This window comes from Megascapheus bottae, chromosome 5 (assembly GCF_031878675.1).
Source record: "Megascapheus bottae isolate mThoBot1 chromosome 5, mThoBot2.hap1, whole genome shotgun sequence".
Taxonomy (NCBI): Eukaryota; Metazoa; Chordata; class Mammalia; order Rodentia; family Geomyidae; genus Megascapheus; species Megascapheus bottae.
The window spans coordinates 59,517,224-59,532,101 of NC_143513.1; positions in this window are offsets into that span (position 1 = coordinate 59,517,224).

Sequence of the window (14,878 nt, forward strand, 5' to 3'; positions counted from 1 at the left end):
TCTCTCTCTCTCTCTCTCTCTCACACACACACACACACACACACACACACACATTAATGAATTTGTACTATATAACAGCTACTTTTCAATATCTAACAATAATAGACAATTTAGGTCACAATTTTGGACTTTTCTGACCATGATGGGTTTGTTCCATTGCTCCAGACCCATGGTGACACATTATGACAGAAGTTCACAATTGAGCAAAACATCACCACCAGGTAGTGTAAGGGAGGGAGGGGAAAGGCTAGGCTCTCACAATCCCCAGTTACCTGAAGGTTTCCCACTAGACCCCAACATCTTAGCAGTTCCTCCAGTGCGCAATGAGTGCCAAGCAAGAGACTAAGTAAGCATTTAGCACATGCGTGTCTAGGGGAGATGCCAGATCTAAGTCACAGCAATAACTCTTCCTGTGTCACCATGTGTTGTTTGAATGTTAGTTTTCTAGAAAAATAGCACATCATCTAGTATGCTGCCGGCTATATTCAAAGGACATTATTTTGGCTGTGAATCTTATCACCCAATCTGTTCTTTTCTAACAAATGAAGAAAATGTACAGAAAATTGGTTCATTGCCTTTATTATTCCAATGTTATGCGGATGTTTAAAGTAAACGATTTACTTGGCTTTATTGTGTCAAAATCTTTTCTAAAAACAATCAAACAGAATATCAGATATGTGCTCCATTTGTGTCTCAGGCTGAAAATGAAGCAATAGTTTAAAATTAACTTCCAATCTCATGCAGATGAAGGTTGTATAAGAGGATGTTCTGCAAATTCTAGTGCATAGATTGCCATCTACTGGGCATTTATTGTAAGTCACTCTGTAAAAGAAGTAAATTATAGGTATCATTCATTTCTATAAGATGTATGCTTAGGTTATTCCTGGTTGTAGGGCTCAAATGGCTGGCCTGGATTTTGTTTCCCGGGCTCTTTGTGTTCAAGGGTATCATTCTACCACTTGAGCCACAGTGCCACTTCCAGCTTTTTCTGAGTAGTTTATTGGATAATCTAACTGTCTTTTCTACACTAACTGGCTTCAAGCAGTAAACAGCTCTCAGCCTCCTGAGTAGCTAGAATGATAGGTGTGAGTCCCTGACATTAGGTTACTTAGATATTTTTAATAAATAAATAAGTAGAATCTGTAGGCACAATCCTCATTACTAATACTTATTCCTTGTGGCAAGAAACATTTGCTCCTTTGCTGAATACAGACTTATTTATTTATACTAAAAGAATGATTGTTTTTTCAAATTTTAGTTCTTTGTTGTGGTAAGGGAGAAGAGATAGCTCAGATTTCCTGCAGAGAAACAGGAGTAGGCGTGTGAACTTTCGGTTATTTCAAACTAAGAACAGAAAAAACTTATCAATTTTAGGGAGTTGAACTCAACCTAACTCACAATGATAAAATTCTTATAAAAATGTAGTCTTTATTTTAGAGGGCAGTATGAAGTTTTATATTATTGTGGGACATTATTAAAAATATTTTTTGATTAAAAATTTTAAGAAATCTAGGTATTTGAGCTTTCTACCTGCTCCTCATGCATATGACTCTTACTTTAGCGATGCTTTCAACAACGATGTAATAAGCCCAAGTAACATAGCTCTTACAGGTTATATATTTGAATGTGTGTGTGTGTGTGTGTGTGTGTGTGTGTATTATTGTAAGAGAAGTTGTTCATCTGGAAGTAGCATATAATCTCTTCTGTTAATCTACTGGAAGAAATCACAGCAAGATATATGTAAATGAAAGAACTAGATGGCAGTTTTAATTCTAATTTTAAGAGCAGCAAAGAAAACATATTCAGTAATAAATTATTTGGAAATGAAATAAATCTATAAAATTTCATGAGTAAGTTTTTGTGTATATATGTCCCAAAGCTGTCCCAAAACTTTTTGTTTTCAAGGCTAGCACTTTACCACTTAAGCCTCAGCTCCACTTCCAGTTTTCTGGTGGTTAATTGGATATAAAAGTCTCATGATACCACGTGCCAGTGGCTTACACCTGTAATCCTAGCTACTCAGGGGGTTGAGATCTGAGGATCACAGTTCAAAATCAACCTGTTCACAAAAGTCTCCAATTAACCACCAGAAAAACCGGAAGTGACATTGTGGTTCAGGTGGTGTAGCACCAGCCTTGAGATGAAGAACTCAAGGACAGCACCGAGGCTAGAGTTCAAGCCCCACAACCAACCAAAAAAAAAAAAATCATGGGCTTTCATACCCTGGCTGGCTTCAAGCCTCATGAGTAGTAGATTTTAAGAGCACTACGTTACAAGTTAAATAAAAGTTAATGTTATCCAGATATTAGTGGCTCAAGTCTGTAATCATAGCTACTCAAGAAACAGATTTGAGGATAAAGTAAAAATAAAAAACAAGCCAGGAGTAGAGATGTGGCTCAAGTGGTAGAGCACTAGCCTTGAGCAGAAAAGCTCAGGGACAGTGCCCAGACTCTGGGTTCAAACCCCAGAATTGGCATAATTTTTTTCGCCAGTCCTGGGCCTTGAACTCAGGGCCTCAGCACTGTACTTGGGCTTTTTCCTTAACGCAAGCACTCTGCCACTTGAGCCACACAGTATCATTTCTGGCTTTTTTTCTATGTATGTGGTACCAAGGAATCAAGCCCGGCTTTTCGTGCATGCTAGGCAAGCATTCTACCACTAGGCCAAACTATGGCCCCATTTTTTTTGAGAGGTATAAATAGATTTTATTTTTATTGTAATTAATAGAAGGGTTACATTATATTCACCAGATAGAAGGTGCATTAATTCGCATACATTGATACCCTTTCTCATGTCTTGGTCCCCATTTCCTTCCCCCCCACCCCACCCCTCATCTTGTTTTCCCCCTTCCCTAATCCAATCTCAAATAATATGGCCCCATTTTTTAAAAATAAATTCATTTTCACTTTTAAAATAAGCCGTTTGAGATTCTTATCTCCAGGGACTTGTAGGATGTTCCAAATGTGACTTCTGAATGCAGAAAAATAAATTTAAAATAATTAAGAAATGTGGATGTGTGGCTTAAGTGGTAGAGTGTTATTCTTGAGCAAAAAGACAAGCAAGAGTTTAAGGTCATGAGTTCAATTCCCACCCTCCAAAACAAAAAACTTCCCAGGGCTAAACATTCAAATTTACCAAGTACGAAAGCATGTTCTTGCTGATTTTGTATATTTCATTTATTTCACAAATAAGAATTAAAAAAACATGCAAAAATCTCTCCCTATATCCAAATTAAACAAACCTAACTGAAACCATGCAAGAGAACATAACTATAGAACAAATTCTAAAGCACATGTATACTGAGCCCAGACAAACATGAAACTGGTGAATGTGAAGTAATAAGTTTAATAATATAGAGTTGATTATCATAGTGCACTATTGATATTTATACAAATTCAGATTAATTAGGAAATCTCAGTTACATCCTGTGTCAATCTGTATTCCAAAGCAGAAGTCACTAGACACATGTGACTGTAAATTCAAATCAATTATGTTGCATAAATAAAATTCAAATTAAGTTCTACAGTATCATTATCCACATTCCAAGTGTTCAGTAGTACTTGTAGCTAGTGGCTATTTTATGGTATAATTATAGACTCTATTAGATGACATTAGCTCTAATATGTAATAACAAAATAAGTGATCATAATCCAATCTGTGTTATATAGCATAACACTTATCCTGTAAGTTTTCTTAGTGAAACAATAGACATACACCTCCAACTTTAAAAAATGCTGTATTTACTGCTTTTGGGGGGTGTGGGTGAACATATCCCAGGCTTTATATATATCACTTCTATTTCAAAAAGGTACTGGAGAGGGTAAAGTCCTAGACATAGATAAGATATTCCATATATTACATTTCGGCCATTTTACCAATGAGGACATTCAAATGCAAGGAAGAAAATATTTTCACTAGATCATAGGAGCCAGCTGAACAATACTAGAATCCAATTTTCTGACGACACGTCCCATTGTTTACTATGAACATTAACTGGTAATGTATGCTGACTCAATCTCACTACTTTTTTTTTCAAGTGTCTTTACAATATCCTGGATTTTAGTATTATGGATAAATGCCCAAGAGTGCTATTGCTAGATCCTAGGGTAGTTCTGTGTAGTTTTCCTTTTTTTCATATATTTTTATTGTAATTAATAGGAGGGTTACATTATATTCACCAGATAGAAGGTGCATTACTTCACAAACATTGATAGCCTTTCTCATGTTTCTGTCCCCATTTCCCTCCCCCACCCCACCCTCATTTTGTTCCCCCCCCTTCCCTATCTGATTTCAAATAACCAAATAAACATATATATAATATATCAGATAACAAGGTAAAATACTGTAACAATATGAGATAACCAAGAGACTGCAACAGAGATGAGAAATAACATAGTACACTAAGGACAACAATCACTCATTATATGGCTTTAGTTTCTATATCTTGTAGGTCCTTTCATTTAGCGTCTTACTATATGGCCTTATGTATCTAGGTTTTGCTCTATTGTAAATTTCTGCTAGGAGAGCCAAGGTTTCTACTGATTATGACAAATGAGGGAAACCATTGAGCCTATGTTCCTTTGAGTCTGGCTTACTTCACTTAATATGATTTTTTTCTAAGTCTTTCCATTTCCTTACAAATGGGATAATGCTTTCTTTCTCACAGCAGCATAGAATTCCATTGTCTCACAACTTTTATAAAGAAACTTTGTAGGGTTTTTTTTGTGTGTTTTTTAAAATGACAATTCTCTTTAACATGTATGCTCCTCAAAATTAACCCTACTCAAAATTCACTACTCAAAATTAACACTAGGTGTCAGGTCATCAGACTTGAAAAGGTGTTCAATCGAAAGCAATGCATTTATTTTCTATCTGGTGAATATAATGTAACCCTTCTATTAATTACAATAAAAATATATGGAAAAAAGAAAGCAATGCATTTTCCCAACACGTTACAAAATGACATGACATAGTGATAGGATATATTTGACTGGGATGTCCCTGTTGATTGAAGCAATATAATTAGTCAGTCCCTACTTCTGTTCTCTTCTGAATCTCTTCTAAAAAGAAATAACACTTGTTTTTCATAAGGCTTAATTGACTTTGTTCATTATTCCAGGACATTTTTAAATTACTCTTCCTTGCATTTGAAAGAAATGAAATGTGTATCATCTCTTAAAGAGGCAATTCACTTTTTACTTCATCTTGTGATGTTTGCCTAAGGTCGGTAAGGTGTGTCTTAGCTCCAACACAAACATAAAACCTCTTTGTTTTGGGTGATTTAAGGGAGAAGACAAGAAATGGAGATTTAACTCCGGCTGGAATAGGACAATACAGCAGTCTGAAAGAAGAGAGACAAGGGAAGGAATTAAGCAGAGGAAAAAGAATGTTTTTCTCGCAATGCTGATTAGGAGATGGGTTCTGATATGAATGGCTCATGGCAGAAAGCACTGTGTCCAAAGCCAAGTCAGGAGCTGGCGAGCAGAGGGAAGAGAAAAGCTTGGCAACAGAAGAGAACAGGAAGCAGTGTGGAGAGAGATAAGAACCACAATCTAGTCAGCCATGACTCTGCCACTCATTATGAAGATGAAAACTTTATTCAAGGGAAATCACAGGACAAAGTCAAGGAAAGAGGTGAGCGAATTAGAAGCCCTTGAAAAGAAAAGAACCTATTGGAATTCTGAAGCAAATGGGAAGTGGAGGGAAGAGGGCTAACAGATAAAGTACAGAGCACCACCACAATTTTGATGAAAATATCAAACCAATGCATATACATGACATCATTTCTTTGTGTGTGTCAGTGTGTGGGTTTGTGTGTGCTGAGTTTAGAAAAATAGGAATTCCACAGTGAGTAATAACAGTTTATAGGACTTGAAAAGTTTTGCTGTATTCATGTTATTTGTGATCTTTATCCTTCAACTAATGTCTATCTAAAAATCATTAACATCCATCAAGCATTTAGTGCCAGATAACTGAACTTCTTCTCCACCTTCCTGTCAACCTACTGAGCCTTAGAGAGTCATTTTCAGAAACTATAGAAAACAGGACATGTACCACAAGAAAAACAAGTGGACTAAGTGTGCCCTTGGTTCCAACCCTTTGAATGCCTCCCGTCTCTTTAGCAATCTATTGAGAATCTGTTGATGGTTTAACTTTTCTTACATAGCTTTCCCTCCATACTTTAAAACTTCCTACAAAATCTTATTTCCTTAAGAAGATTTTTGGTCTCAAAAAGAAAAACAAATGATAGTCTATTAGTGGAAAAGTTTGGGTGGGATATCACTATTATATACAATGTTATGACTACATGTAATACTGACTCTGTATCACAACAAGAGGAAAAAAATTCACAGTTCCATTAAGAACATTTTCAAAGTGAAGACATTCACTGTTTCCTATGTGCATTTCCTCTTGTATTTATAGGAATCAGATTTCCAGTGTTCTCAAACTGATCCCTCTGGCATTCTATTTGAAAACAATCTCATGAAAGGGAGGGAAGCCCTGCTGTTTTATGTCTGTATTCCTTGACCTAGGAAAAGGGAAGTAATAGTTAAAAAGAATACAATCATACTGTGTGAACTGAAAGGCTTGTTTTTCCAGAGGTTTTAAAGTCCCGTGGCATTGCTGGGTGCCACAGTGGTCCCTTCGAGCCTTTTATGGGGAACGACAAGCAGTAATGAAGGGAATTATTGGGGGGTATCGAGACTCATTCCTTCAGCTTCATTCTTTTATTGACTGTACAAATTAAAGTTCATATCACAGTACATAGTTCTTCTGGTGATTCTAACACTTAATATGTAACAACTCATTCCCCAGAGGGTACCAATTGCCCAGTTGTAATGTTTTCACTTTGTAATGTTTGCCACTCCTCATGGTGTAAATACTTCAATTCCAGGTGAGTGTAAGCCACTAGTATTTATTTTTTTGGTCCAAGATTGGACTCAGGGCCTGGGCACTGACCCTAAGGTTTTCTGCTCAAGGTTAGCACTCTACAACTTCCCATTTTCTGATGGTTAACTGGAGATAAGAGTCTCATGGTGTTTCCTGCCTAGGCTGGCTTCAAATGGTTTTTCTCAGATCTTAGCTTCCTGAGTAGCTAGGTGTGAACCACTGGTGCCTGGCATAAAACATATTTTCTTAAAGCAAACAGTTTCTTAAGGCTTTGCCTCTTCTTCAGTGTGACCCACATGGAGAGAAACAGAATAAGGCAATTTAAATTTTCCGCATTGAAGTTCCTTCTATTCTCTGCCTCCCATTTGGGACCTCACATGTCCATGAGTCTCCTCTTTCCTGTTCAAGCAGCCATAATTTCTGTCATCATTCTAATTATCCTTTTGATGCTTGTTTTAGTGTTCATGCCTGTATTTGTCCAAGTTGCTAATGGTTAGCATCAGTGCCAATTAATTTGCTTTCTATATGGCTGCCACATTAGCATGCTTATGAACACAAAAGGGTTTCTCAGACATGTTACTACTAAGATGTATCTACTCAATCCAGCCCTTTTCAAAGTGGGTAGTTGAACCCAAAAATAATGTGATGGAATTTGGGTCATTACTCTTGCCTGTTGATTCCTTTGTGGTTACTGATTCTCTTATCAAATTATCCTGAGAAGAAAGCAAAGAACATAATTTCCTTGCACCAACTAAGCCATCTCTTCCAGGAAATAGTACTCTTCTATTTCACAGCCTTTGAGTATTATTGTTACAATTGACCTGTAGAGAGTAAAAAAATTAAAATATCTCTTTGGTCCTAGCTGTTGCATTCCTAAGAGACTTTCAGCAGATCATTCTTACTCGCTATGAAAGTTCCAAAACAACCTGTAAAGCATGTTTCCTGTATCACAATAAGGTAAGATGAAAGAAAGTAGGCAAATTTCCTTGTCTCTCTCTGTGTGCGTGTGTGTGTAAATTATTTTTCTTTCCAATAGCTGTGCTCTATGATTATAAGAAAAAATTAGAAAGTGTTTCCAGATAATGAAATTACCTACTTACCATACAAGGGAGTGTCTATCATTGCAATGTCATGACTTTTATGCATCACAACATTTTATTTGAACACATAGGAAATGCCAGAGCAAACAACAAAATGAAAGACAGTGATTGCTTGCCTAAATCAGCAGTTCACACTATCTTTGGGGGGAATTGCATTTACACCAGAGCTAAAACAAAAGACACAGGTTAAATGTCCATTAGTGTCACTGAACACTAAAAATGAATCCTGGTCAACTGTAGTATAACTCCAGAAAGCCTTCAAACTCCCCAAGGGTTCCAGATAGAGAATGTAAATGCCAGAATAGATTTTCTGCCTCTCTGGGACACTGATTCTGGAGTGGAGGTGCTCTCCGTAGATAAATTGGCACCAGAGGAACAATGGGACTATCCTGGCCCCTCAACTTAAGGATTTCGATTATTAGAAGCCTTTATCACCAGGTAACGTTCATCTCCTGGCCACGTATATGACTGTGGCATAGGATGAGGACTTAAATGTCCCATGTGAGACGCCTATTTGTTTTAGTGTCCTGAAGATAATATTTCTGTCCCAACCCCACCCACTGCTTCGCTATTGATACAGAAAAACCCAAGCTTAACTTAGAGTCTCTGGTAGAAGTCAAAGAGTAAACACAAAGGCAGAAGGGAGGAAGAGGGGTACTAAAATGGACTCATTCCAAAACTGGCAGGAGTGATCCTTGAATAAAGGAAGGAAGTGATCATGGGTGGAAAGTCAAGGCTTTGGGGGGGAATTTTAGTGTAGGAAAGAAGTGCTTTCGAAGGCTAATGCCAACCAGGAAGCTAGAGAGAAATGCATGTGAAATTCCCCTGGATGTTTGGAGCTACAAACTGGGCACAGATTTTTGTTGAAAAGAAAGAGAGGAGAAGATTTACAAAAGAAATGTTTATACCACTTTATCCAGTGTTTATAGCTTTAATAATTCTGAATAGTGAATGAATGTTTGTCTTATCAATTCACTAATGACAGAACCCAAGTCTCAGAAAGGTTAGGAGACTGGCTCTGGGTCACAACTTGCTAATAAATGAACCAGAGCTCAAATATCTGACCCAAAATATATTTCCCCTGTAAGAGAGAAGGTAGAGATGAGAAATGGAAAATGTTAACTGTATTTCTTGATATAGGCCAATTTTTGTATGCTAGGCATATTATATGAGAATGCATTTTTGATATTATATTCTTACAATATATTTTTGTTATGGAACTGCAGATTTTTTGTGTGTGAGAATTTGAGTGTTCCACAGGACATGACTAACCAACAATCTGTCACTCTCCACCACCACCACACCCCTTCCTTGATATGTTCAGTGGCTTTTCAGTTATGATATAAGGTATTTCATAATTATTTTCTCTAGGGCTACAACTTGAAATGTATAGTAACCCTGAGTAATCACATATTTGACACCAGAAACACTTCTCTCCAGAGTTAACCAAAGCACCTGGAGTGTTATCATTCATGAGCCAGAATGAACAGCAACAAAAAAAGCATTTTCCACAGCCAGAGAACAGCAGCCCTCTTCATCATCAGACCTGCTTATTCCATGGTCATATTTCTGCCATTGCCACATTCCCATCCCTACATTCTGCCAAGAGAAGAAGGCATCTGCCCTCCCTTCTTCTACTGAAAATTTTGGTAGAAGGGACTTAAAGATCACGTATCTCAGGCTTTACTTTGTAGCCTTTTGAGAAGTTCATACAGAAATAGTTACCAAGGTGAAAAAAAAGCTCCCCTTCACTTTCTCAGGCAATGATTTTCACCAACCCACTGGTCTTCTTTTTCAATACATATCATTATGTCATGTCACCTATGCCGGTCTGCTGGCTCTGCTGAAAATCTAATCTGGTAAGTTTTTAAACTAAGAAACACTAACTATTGGAGTAATGGGAAGGAGTTAATGGGAAGTAGTTAATGGTAAGTAGTTTTCCTCCCTCCAAGAAGTTTTCTGGATACTATATTGGAACGATCAAGCCACATGAACAAGCCACCCATAGGTACTAGAGTACCAGCTAATGATTTCAAGTCCCAGCTATGAACCTTCCTGATAATGCCAGCCTCTAATCATGGACCTACAGTCATTTCAGCCACTCTCAACTGGCTGAATCTTCCCATATGAGATCCCCATTAGCAAAGAGAAGAGAAGTCATCTCTATGCATACCCTGTCTGAGTTCCTGACCCACAGAATCAGCACATACAAGCTGCTCTCTTGCCTTCAGTCAGTTTGGTGTGACTTGTCATAGTGCAGTAAATAACCTGACAAATTCATCCGAAGGGCCAAGAAAGCAAACTCCCCCCCAAGGTTTTATGGTCCTCCTAAGAAAAATAACATCAAAATATTGGGGAGCTAATTCCATCATGAAACCACAGATGTGCAAGAGTATCCCACATTACAATTTTTGACTGAAGGTCATTGCACATGTTATTAGGTTATCGTCAGCTGAACATTGTTCCTACTGGAACTGGGAAAACCTTTATGGGCAACAATGGAACATTTTGATGTGGAATTCTCTGTCATGGAAAATATTAAAAACATTCTTTAGTGAAAAACACTCATCGTCTGGAAAAAGCTTTATCAATGTTTTACTGAGACTTTTGATTTTCTTATGAGGAAAAAAATTTTCTCATAGGACTGGGTAACTCTTGAAACTTTTAATAACAGTCCCTTTTCTGAAGATAATAATGCACAAGAGATGATAAGCCCTCCAAATAGCAGAAAAGATTAGATAAGTCTCCAAAGTATAAGATAAAGGCCTATAAATATAGGATTGACTTTCATTTTACATTTAAAAAGCAAACACCAGAAAACTCAAATTCAGCATATGTATATCATGCATGCAGATTGTTTGTGTGTATGTATTTATGAGTGTTCTACTGTTAAATCTCTTGACTCTGGAAGATAAACTACAAGAATGATTTTTTTTCTGTGAGTATCAGGACTTGAATTCAAGGCCTTATGCTTTCTCCCAGTTTTCTTGCACATAGCTGTTGCTCTATCACTTAAGCCATGCCTCCAATTTGGAGTTACCTGGAGATAGAGTTTCTCAGTCTTTTCTGTACAGGTTAGCTTTGAACTGCAATCTTTTAGATCTGAACCTACTCTGTAGCTAAGATTGGGGGTGTGAGCAACCAATAGTGTTCAAAAGAAGGAAGTGTTTGATAGCCCTTTTCTTAGGAACGAGCTGTAACCTAAGTAGGCCATACTCTGCCATCATCAAACACATTTTCATCTATCAACAAAGAAAAATATATTGAACACCAATGATGTCTCAGGCATGGTCCCTTGTACTAAAGATAAGTGATAGAAAGCAGAAACAAGATTCATTATGCTTCCTTATGCTTCACTTTATCAAGAATTATTAAATAAGCAAGTATATAAAGAACAACATTGATGGTCTCTGACTAAAGAGAGTTCAGATAAGGAACTTTTTGAAAGATGGGGTCACCCAGGAAATGAAAATTAGCATTTTTCCTTCTGCTGGCCAGAGCCCCACTTTTTTTAATTTTTTGATTATCAAGGTAATGTATAGAGGGGCTACAATTATATTCTCCAGATAGTAGGTACATTAATTCATCCTATGTAACCTTATGTTTCTAGGTTTTATGCCACTGTAATCCTCTGTTAGAACAGTCCTAGATGTGTACTAATTATTGCAAATGAAGGAAACCATTGAGCCTATGTTCCTTTGGGTCTGGCTTACTTCACTTAACAAGATTTTTTCCAAGTCTTTCCATTTCCTTACGAATGGGGAAAAGTCATTCTTTCTAATGGCAGCATGGAATTCTGTTGTGTATAAGTACCACATCTTGTTGATCCAATCAGCTACTGAAGAGCATCTGGGTTGGTTCCATATCTTTGCTATGGTAAATAGTGCCCCAGTGAACATCGTTGATCCAGTGGCTTTAGTATCCTTGTTTCTGGACATTTGAGTAAATGCTAAGGATTGGGATTTCTGGGTCATACAGGAGCTCTATGTTTTGTCTTTTCAGGAACCACCATACTGCTTTCCATAGTGGTTGAATGAGTTTACACTCCCACCAACAGTGTAGTAACCACATCCCTACCAGCATCTGTTATTAGATTTCTTGATCATGGTCGTTCCAACTGGAGTGAGGTGGAATCTTAGCGTTGCATTTCTTTTATGGCCAGAGATGTCGAGCATTTCTATAGGTCATTCTTATTTCTTCTTCAGAGAAGTGTCTCTTTAAGTCTTTGGCCCATCTTTTAATGGGATTGCTGTTTCTTTGAAGATTTGTTTTGAAGAGACGAATCCCACTTATATATTGAGCATCATGGTCTCCCTCTAAAGGAAAGTCCTGAATGAAGGCATTGAGATTTCATACTGTGGAAAACAAAAGCCTCCCTCTTCTTACCTTACCTTAAAAGGAAAGTGAGCCTATGACTGAGGTATGATTAACCAGGACTCTGATTCATAATCAACAAATTCTTCATAGGATTTAATGGAGTTGAGTGAATGTGCAAATTGAGGGGTGATGGTTAGTTTATGTGTCAACTTGGCTGCCTCAAGATATCCAGATATTGGGACAGGCTGCCTTCTAATTGTTTCTGGGAAGATGTTTGTAGATGAGATTAGCATTTAAGCTAGTGGATTTTGAAAAAAAATAAAGGAATGTCCTTCATTTGGAAAGTGGATTTTATCCAATTAGTTGAAGGCTCTATTAAAGGAAGGACTGATTTTTCCAGAGGAAGAATGAATTCTTCCCTCAGGAAGCTTTCAGACTCAAGATTCAATACCAAATCTTCCATAATTCTAGAACTTTTCAGCCTACCTATTCTGAAAGTTTTGCAATTACTGGCTTTTATAATTGTAAGTCAGTTCCTTAGGATGAATGGATAGATGGATGGATGGATTGATAGATGGGCATGGATAGACTGATGGCTATAAAGGATAGACATCATATCTGCCCCATTGCACTCAAAAGCCCTAATATTCTATAATTTTGTTAATTCCTATGTTTCATTCCTTTCCATGCCTTTCCCTTTGTAGGCTTATGTTGTCCTGAACGTTGGTACATCCCCCTCTCAAATATTGACAAAATAAACTTCACAGAGATAAAAGTTACATACCAACTTCACAGACTAGTGTCATAAAAACACAACCCAAATTTCACAACATCCACTTCTCTCAAACCAGACATCAGGCCAGTGAACTGATTTCTGTTATGTAAACAGAGATGTCTACACCCTACACCTTGCCTGAATCAGAAAAACTGGCGCCCTCACTCATGCCTTTTGTTTGAGATATTTTCCAGTCTCTGCCTGCCTCTGGTAAATCATGTACCAATGCCAAACAATTTTTTTTGGCATCCCATCTTAATGCTTGCTTGATTTATGTGTTGTGATTAAAGCTTGCACAGGTCTCTCCAGAAAGGTCCTTCAGAGCCAGGATTTTTTTAATGCTGCATACACCACCCACAGTGATGCTTCCAGCACCAGGCATGTGATAGCTCTCTTGACTTAGAGCCACCGCCATTGGCTCCACCAGGTTTCAGCCAGGTGATTGTGTTGACTGCAGTAGTAATGACCAACTTGATTTGTGCTGCATCTTTAACCAAACAAGCTAAATGTTTTGAACACATCACTTTATGCTTGCAAGGTAATTTTTTGGCACTTGTTTGTAAGTAGAAATCCAATAAAGACAAAACATTGCAGTGATTTTTTCCAGGGAAAGAATCAGTTAAAGGTAGTCTGAGAAATTTGTCCTTGTTTTCATTAAATTGTGTAATGCTGTTTTCTTTAAATAGGACTCTCATTTTGTCAATATTTGAGGTGAAGTTGAAAATTTAACTGGCTGTCTACTCACATGCTACTGACTGACACAAAGAAGATAAAGGGAAGGAAAAAAAGCTATGTGTGCTGGGAGAGGGGGATGAGGGGGTACATTTGAATCTATTTATATCTTAAAAAATTAAGTTTACTTGAAAGTGAAAAGAGAGTAGCCAGATTTTTCCATTTGGAGAGAGGCCTCAAAGAGGAGTCTCAGCTATTTATATCGTCTTAGAAGGTCAACAGACAAAGTCAAGAAAGATGCAAAGTGACCTGAAGTTGCCTTGTCTCTCCCTCCAATTTCATGCTTGGCTGTGCAGGGAAGAAATCATGGAACAAGTGGCAAAGGTTTAGGGATTGAACATTACTATGAGGTACAGAGTAACTGAAAATGAAGACTTTTTCTTGAGCAGAGAAGAAGATTTAAAGCATTTCTAATGGGGTAAAAAATGTTTCTAAGGTCATTCCTGCTTGCCCCGAACATGCAGTTGGGTGTAACTACAATACGAGCGACTCTAGATATGAGTCACTTACCTGAATTTGGAGTTCTTAAAGTTTTAGAAGCTTGTAAAAGTAGTGACAAACAAGAAACTGAGCTAAGGGATGTAAATTGCTTTCTGCTACCAGTACCCAAAACAAATTCCAATGAATATATTTTTATTTGGATGATTTAAAAAAATGAAAGAATTAACTTGGTGAGGATTAGTCAAGCAGGACCTAAGTAATAACAGCCTGATGAGCCTATGTAAGATACACAAAAGCGAAATTTCACTCTGCTTTGAATTTATTACAGAGACCATTAACTGCCAAGCTCAGATGTAAAAAGCAATGAGGCAATAAAGGTAAAATTTAAAGCAGCTTTAAGGGAATTTGGCTTCCCAAGTAACTTCCTTGTTAAATTACTGTCATCACAGACTCATTTTCATCACAGTCCAAGTTACCAGCTTTCACTTGAAGAGTCTAATAGCCTATGAGGAAAATTCTTGCTCCATTACAGATTATACTTCAGACAGAAGGCAACCATAAAACTCCCTCGTGGTCATCATCAGGAAGTATTTATTAAATAGCATTCTGTTTATAAACGCTG